General features: G+C 30.2%; 1 long non-coding RNA gene across 3 annotated transcripts; it reads left to right on the top strand.

The window, feature by feature from the left end:
- Positions 1-5,513: 5,513 nt before the first annotated feature.
- LOC112034357 (uncharacterized) lies at positions 5,514-7,892 on the top strand. Of its 3 annotated transcripts, none has more exons than XR_010627662.1 (3): positions 5,566-6,291; positions 6,689-7,008; positions 7,489-7,892. It is a non-coding gene; the product is annotated as an uncharacterized LOC112034357 (long non-coding RNA). The 3 variants fall into 3 exon arrangements; XR_010627661.1 differs by having other exon boundaries at positions 5,578-6,291; positions 6,796-7,008; XR_010627660.1 differs by having other exon boundaries at positions 5,514-7,008.
- Positions 7,893-8,137: the final 245 nt, after the last annotated feature.

Here is an 8,137-nt window from a genome sequence, read left to right as displayed (position 1 = left end):
TTTTAAATGTAAGGATGTTTGGGTTTTTTTTTTTTTTTTTTTTTTTGAGGTTAGAGCATTCACAGTGTAAGTGCTAAAAATTTTAGCTTTTAGTATTTCAAAAAGTTATTTTATCTATTTTACCACATCACTTTACAATACATCAAATATCAAATGTTCTATTTTTTTTTTCTCACTTCATTTAAAATAATATAAACAACTCATTAAAATAATAAGGAATAGAGAGAATTTGAGTTTTTTAATTGAAATAAAATATATAATCTTAATAAAATATTGTATTTTATTTATAACAATTGCTACAGTCAACTATTGTAGCAAAAAATTTGGTTTTAGTTTCTCCAATAACACATGATTTTTTTTTCTTTGGTGGTAAAATAGATTTTTTGCTAAAATAAAATCACCATTGCGAATGTTTTTATTGTTTTTGTTAAATTTTTGGGTTGGATAGTTGTTAGGTTAGACTAGCTAAGCTGATTGGAGAGAAGGGGGCATAAGGTTTTGAAAGGGGGTCCAACTACAAAAATAAAATATTTAATAACTAAAAAAAAAAAAATAGACTCGGGAGGGCCTGGCCCCCACCTGGGTTCGTACCTGGCTATCTCTATATATATCATTCATAGACCTCATAAAACATTCTATCTATTCAAACATAGAACAGAGTAAAAAAACATGTATGAAATTAATTAATTTTATTTGCATCAGTCCATTACTAAATGGGCACATTTCGTACAATTTAATGGTGATTACTGTGTAATGGGAATTATTATTACAATTAATACAAGAAGCTGCAATTGAAGTAACTATTTTTAGGCTAAAATGCAAAATTTACTCTCTATGTTTCACCAAAATTTATTTTAGTCTTCTAACTTTGCGTTTGTTCATTTCGGTCCTTTAAGTTTCAAATTTATTCAATTAAAGCCTCTTCATTAACTTCCATTAATTTTTTTAAAAAAATTATGATAAATAATTTTCAATTATTAATTGAATTTTTTTTAATTTAAAATATTTAAAAATTTGAACAATTAGCCATAACATTTAGCAAAAGACAAAAGACACCTTTAAGTCCAAATGAATTATGTGGATGATACTTGACTATTGGATATAAATTTTTTTTGACAAATTCTTCCATCATTTTAATTCAACATAATCTTAGTTGTGAAATCATCCAATAATGCACCACAACAACCCACCAAATTCTTTTATTTCCACATTCTTAGAGTGCAAAACGCATATGGAACTTCATAAGGTGCCAAATTGCCAATAAAGGTTCAGACTTTCAATAACCAGTGCAAGAATTCCCACAAGGCAATGGTATGATAGTCTCTTTAGCCACACATTATTTGCAGGAATTGCCCTGCAAGGCTACCCGACTACACAATAGAATGATCAATTATAAAGACTAGTATTGCAAATCAGCATTATGAAAACCTTGCAAACTTGTTGGAAAAAACACATCTAAATACATTTTCCTTTATCTTATACCTCCTTATATGAAGAGGGAACATAATTGCATTGTTTCGGTCGATAACTCATCACGCCCACACACACACGCTCACAAAAAGGGAAAATCAGAAAAACCACAACTACTAGCTATTAATTTAATTATCAAAAGAAATAAATTTCTAAGTTTCCGGCTGGCCCTAATATGTAAAGAATGAAATTGAAAAAAAAAAAAATTGTTTACCTGGACTAGTCTTCCATTTATTTATGAATTTCATAACATATTTAAAAGGACAACATATAAAGTTTAATTTAGTTAGCAATTTCAATCACCCAAGCCGACCCAATGGAAATTTTTATCTTGTTCCAAACTGTGACTCAGAACCACGTACGCTATCAGAGTCCAAATCTTCTGTCCCACTTTTCCTGTTCCACTCTATACTCCACCAATAAATACTTGCCACGTGATACTATTAATTAATAACTGTAGGATTAATAAGTCAATAATGATAATATTTAATTAATTAGGTGAACATGTGGTCTATGAAATTTATGCAAACAAATTCTCTGTCATCAACCAGTACCAAAAAAAAAAAAAAAAAAAAATCTAGAGATCCCCGAGGTTGTTGAAATAATTGACAAGTGCATATTTCTAAAATTTATAATAACAAAAAGTCTAATAAATAGCATATACTATTTCACAAAATACCATTAACTTAATATTTTCTTTAAATAAATTCAATGATAGGAATGGTAAAAAACATGATCCTATACAAGAAATACCAAAAATACATGCAAAAAGGTTTTCATAGGAGGATTTATCTTTAAATAATATAAATACAATAGCAAAGATAAAATACATTCAATGAGATCCTACAAAACAGGTTTGTTAATCATTTCAAATTATACTCATCATTTACGTAAAAAAAAAAATAATACATCATATTATTTATATCAAAAAATAATACATATTAATTTCAAAGTTCATTGCAAGATGTGAAGTGTTAGGGTATTGCAACAATAAGTAACATTGGTACAACAATGGGTTGATATTACATTTTGTGCGTACTTTGTGAAAGGAATGTCAAACCACAAGCAGGATCATTTTGATGTGCAAAATGTGAAACAAAAACAAATCTTTCCATCTCAAAGTTAGAGGCACTCACATTAACTACATACTCTCCAAATATTTATAATATATTTATCTAACTATAACTACTACACACACACACACACACAATTGCAAACTACTTTAAATACATGATTCAAATTGAAGTTTTTGATGCAATTGACAAAACAAATTTTGTGATATTTAATTGAGATGCCGAGAAAATCCTAAGTAAATCTACAAGAGATTTTGCTAAAAAATAAACTGAAGTACAACTTATTTAAATTATTTTAAAACTATTGATATTGGAGAAGGAATCCCACGTGATTTGAAAAAAAAAATTAGGAAAAAAATCAATTTTCCTACTTCATTTGAATGAATTCAATCTAAATGATGGTTTTGAAAATTACATAATTGCTAAGATTTTTTATGCACCTTCAAATGACAAAAAGATATGGAAGAAAAAAAAAAATACACAATCCAATATGCTATATTAATTCTTTTTGCTCCACTATTCCAAAATTAACAAAAATAAAAAATAAAAGCATTTACAAAAAAAATTGTCACATCATTGAAATTTAATATAAATGCATATACCTATGAAAAATTTTAGCGATAGAATCAAAACTTTGTAAGATCCAATCAAGAATGTCCCGGTACCAATTCATTAGTGATTAACACAAATGATGCAACAAAAGGAAAAATGATGAAAGCTCAAAAATTGAACAAATATGGATGGACTAAACTTCAAACGTTGAAGATGGAGAAACTGATGATGATAACAAGCGTCACCATACCGCAATAACAAAGCATTGAAGAAACCAAAAAAAAAAAATTGTAATAAAGCTTTTTATTACATCACATAATAAAAATCAATAATATAGAATGAATTAATATGCTTTTATCAACTTTTATTATATAATATTACCCCAAAATTGTTTTAATTATTGCTCATTACTTAAACAAAATAATTATAATAGATAGGGTAAAATATTATTTTGGTCCCTAAAGTTTACCAAAAGTTTGTTTTTCACCCATAAACTTTAAGAAGTTTATTTTTCGTTCCTAAACTATTGAAAAGTTCATATTTCGTCCCTAACTATTGAAAACGTTTTATTTATATCATTAAACTTTACTAAAAGTTTGTTTTTCATCTCTAAACTATTTAAAAAGTTCATTTTTCATCCTTATTTTTGTTTCTATACTATTAAAAAAACTCTTTGTAAAGTTTAGGGATAAAAAACAAACTTTTAGTAAAGTTTAAGGATCAAAATAGTATTTTACCCTAATAGATATATGTGTGCAATTTATAATTGTTACTTTCTATGATAAACTCATTACAAACAAAGTTTTATAATAAATATGCTATAATATATGTATAATATTTTCCAAAATCAAATTTACATAAAACATTATAACATTATCCGTGCATCGCACAGGCAACTTACTAGTTGCCAATAAAGGTTCGGACTTCCAATAACCAGTGCAAAAATTTCCACAAGGCAATGGTGTGATAGTCTCTTTAGCCACATATTATTTGCAGAACCCTGCAAGGCTGCCCGACTACACAAAAGAATGATCAATTATACAGACTAGTCTTGCAAATCAGCATTATGAAAATCTTGCAAACTTATTGAAAAAAACGCATCTAAATACATATTCCTTTATCTTAGACCCCCTTGTATGAAGAGGGAACATAATTACATTGTTTTGGTCTATAACTCAACACGCCCCCACACACACTCACAAAAAGGGGAAATCAGAAAAACCACAACTACTAGCTATTAATTTAATTATCAAAAGAAATAAATTTCTAAGTTCCCGGCTGGCCCTAATATGTGAAGAATGAAACTGAAAAAAAAAATTGTTTTCCTGGACTAGTCTTGCATTTATTTATGAATTCCATAACATATTTAAGAGGACAACATATGAAGGTTGATTTAGTTAGCAATTTCAGTCACCCAAGCCGACCCAATGGAAATTTTTATCTTGTTCCAAACTGTGACTCAGAACCACGCTATCATGCTGATCCAAATTGTTGACATCAATTACAAAACCATTTCCGTTATAACGGAGCATGTACACATTCCTCATCGCTGTGTTCTTCAAAACAAATGAATGGTAGCCTCCTTCAGCCTGTAAAAACCCAGTGGCAGCTCCACATGCAAGCCAGGGTGTGACCACCTGACTTGTAAAAAAATGTGTATATATATATATATATATGCCAAAAAAAACTTATATGCTAAATTATCTTATTGTGATTACCCTAGTAAAAATGTTAAACACTTTGATTTGAGAATTACAAAAATTTGGATTCAACAAAAATAAGAGTAAAGCTACATTCACAACAGTTTTACAATAATTTTATAACAAATCTAATGTGGTAAGCTGTTACTGATTTTAATTTAGGACCAATATTGGTATTATTTTTTTACCTACCAATAACAACTTTTTGTACAAGATTTATTATAAAAATGTTGTGAACGTAACATTATTCCAAAATTAATTCTGCCCCCAAGTAATCCCTTTTCTCCCAAAATTAACTCATGACTCTAAGCTCTCTTCAGTGCTCATTTTATCCCAAGCTATTCTCCTTTTATTCAATCTAAGAAGTCAAAATGCACTCTCTGCTGCTTATTTCAATCAACACGACACTGCCATTCTAAACATGCATAATTTGTCCTTCGGACTCTACAACGCTACCTTTCAAGCTAGTGTCTCGTGAATACATGTCATCCCAATTATTATTTTTCTCCACGAGGCATTTAGTCCACTTGAAATTATTCATGTAAAAAATGAGTACTTGTCCATATAAAGAAACAAGATACACATAGCAGTCAACGATGAACATATTTAGAATAACTCTTGGCAGATGAAACCAATTTTTTGTGTTAGGGTTATATAGATATACTGACGAAGAATGTTAGAAGAGAGCAAATAGTGTACTATTAATTGAATGTGACACAACAATACAAGACTTAATTAGTATTCATACTACGATTAATCTTATTCTAATCCCATATTAGCTCTAGTTAAATGTAATAAATTTTGAAATCCTAGTTCATCAACCAATTAGCATTACATTTAATTGCGGATAACTGTTCCACTGCGACTAGAACGGTATAATACAGGTTACAGGTAATTAGGTAGGAGCAAGATTGATTTGTTAATGAGAATTTAAATTGAAAGTAGATAGTGATTGGATAAGATCGAGTTTGGGTGTGAAGTCCATTTCTTTACTTCATTTCTATGGATTTGATTTTGGTGTTCAGTAATCTATTTCTGATATTGGGTTACTTTTGGTCTTGTCTAATGTGAAGTAACAATGCGGTAGAGGGCCATTAAATTTTTAAAAGGAAAGTGAAGGATGCTTTTATGGCACGAGTAAATCGGACTATGCTAACTTATCCGAGTATTTCTTTTTTCACAACCAACAATTCAGAGTCGGTTCAAACCCTCACCCAGATATGCCATCCTGTAATGTAATCCCTCCCTCCCTTCCATTCCTTATCTCTGACTAGCATTTCACACCTCTGATATTGTAATTATTTAGTCAAAACCCTCTCTAATCTGTAAGATAGATTTTAACATGATCTGTTTCAATTGTACACTTTGTTTTCTGTGTCAATCTTGCTGAGTAATAAAGCTTACACTTTTGAGCTAGAAAAGCCACCATGTCTGTTAATCTTATGACCCAATTGCAGAGGCTGTGGCATAAACACTCTGCTTTCCCCCATCGTCAGGTCAGGAGATCATATTTTCTGTCTTTTTTGGGTATTTTTAAATTGCTTTTGTGAGACTGCTTAAGATATGATTGTGTAAAGTTTATCTCTAGGTGGGTTTGGTTTTTTTTAAGCCTCTGTTTGTTTCTTGGGAATTTTTTTTTTCCCTGGGATTAGACAGTTTTGAAAGGATAAGTTTTATTTATTTATTTATTTTTTTAAGATATACCTAGAATATAATTTAAGACATGCTATGAGTTTTCCATCTTTGAAAGACTTAATCTTGGTCAAAATCTATAGAGGGAAAAGAATCAACGTTGATATGGCGTTTGTTGATGTATTTGTTAATGTGCACACCACTTGTATGAGAAATTGACAATTAAAAACTTAACTCCTAAATACTGATACTTTCTAGCAGGAATGATGATTAAATGGTGAGAGAAACAGTGTTAATGCAACTCTGGTGCTTATTGGCTATTGCTCTCCAATTTCTTTACTGAAAAACATTGTTTTTTTTTTTTCAAGTAAGAGTTTTTGGGATGAAATTAAGTGGCACATAACAATGTGAATTGGACACATCATAAGAAGCAGATATCAGATGCCATGCGTAAGGAGCTCAAGAAATTGTACCTCAGTCACTGTCTGCTGCACACACCTTGGAAATTGGAATCGATAGAAAGCAGAGACATGGGGGAACCTGCGCCTTGAAATTTATGCAGATCTATCAAAGTTTCAAATGTGAGTATTTCATGGGCATGGAAGTGAATCTTTATTATCTTTATATTTCAATCTTCCAAGTACTATAATTCGGATGAGAAGTCAAATAACTATCATTGTGCTATGATCTTCTTCTAACACATCATGCAGGGTAGCTTGGTAGGTTAGATCAAATTTTTAGCTGTGAAGTGTCATTGTGTTATCACCTTCTTCCAATACACTTAATTTTTCTAGATGCAAGGTTATTTTAAGTGTTATATCCAATCTATATCTCTCTACACTTTTTGGTTTTCTTCATATTATTATGATGTGCATCCATAACACATTCAAGCACAATCTTTGAAGGAAGATGTAGTATTCCCAATTGTGTGGTTCTGCTACTTCAATTATTCTCTTTTTTTATTGTTCATTGGTTTGAAATACATAAATTATCCAAAACGAATGTGTTTCTGAATTTTTGTATTTTTGGTGTCATTTTTTGTTTTTGTTATTTTTATATAGCCCGCTGGAGGTCAGAGTGATGATATGTTTAGTGATGAACTGGTTATCAATTGGTAAAAAAAAAAAAAATTGCATAACCAAAAGTGAGCTAAGCTGACAGGAAATGATATTTTTAAGGAACATGTTCCTCCATGATCTGCTGAAAACCCACTGAGCTTGGCTAAGTTGAGAGAAATTAGTGGCAGTGGCATATTTGTTGATGGAAAGGCAGAGTCAAGGGACAATCTTTGAGGTGTCTACAATTCCCCCGGTGGTGAGGGTAGTATTGCTTTGGTTTAAAAATTATCAGTACATGCTGGTTTCTTCGTATCCCTTTATCAACTTTTGTGTGTGCGGATAAAGCATTCGTTCTTGATGAGGATTAATTAAGATTGCGGATTTTGGGGTGAATTACTCTTATGTTATATCAGTACATTGTTAGGGTTTAACATCTATATTTAAAAGTTCTACGGTTTGTCTTTATTGTAGATTTAGTTATGTCCATAAAATTTTTGTTTATGTTTATGCTTGATATTGATTTGTTTCACTTTGTCTAAAAAATTAACATTCGATAGCTTTGTTCTTTCTATATATCATTAATATGGACCTCTCTCAATTTATTGGTAGCATGTTTCGATTTTGTTCTTTTGTTCTTATGTTATTTTTTCTT

This window comes from Quercus suber, unplaced genomic scaffold (assembly GCF_002906115.3).
Source record: "Quercus suber isolate HL8 unplaced genomic scaffold, Cork oak 2.0 scaffold_3B, whole genome shotgun sequence".
NCBI classification, from domain to species: Eukaryota; Viridiplantae; Streptophyta; class Magnoliopsida; order Fagales; family Fagaceae; genus Quercus; species Quercus suber.
The sequence above is the reverse complement of the archived record's forward strand: the minus strand, read 5'-3'. Positions and strand labels throughout refer to the sequence as shown.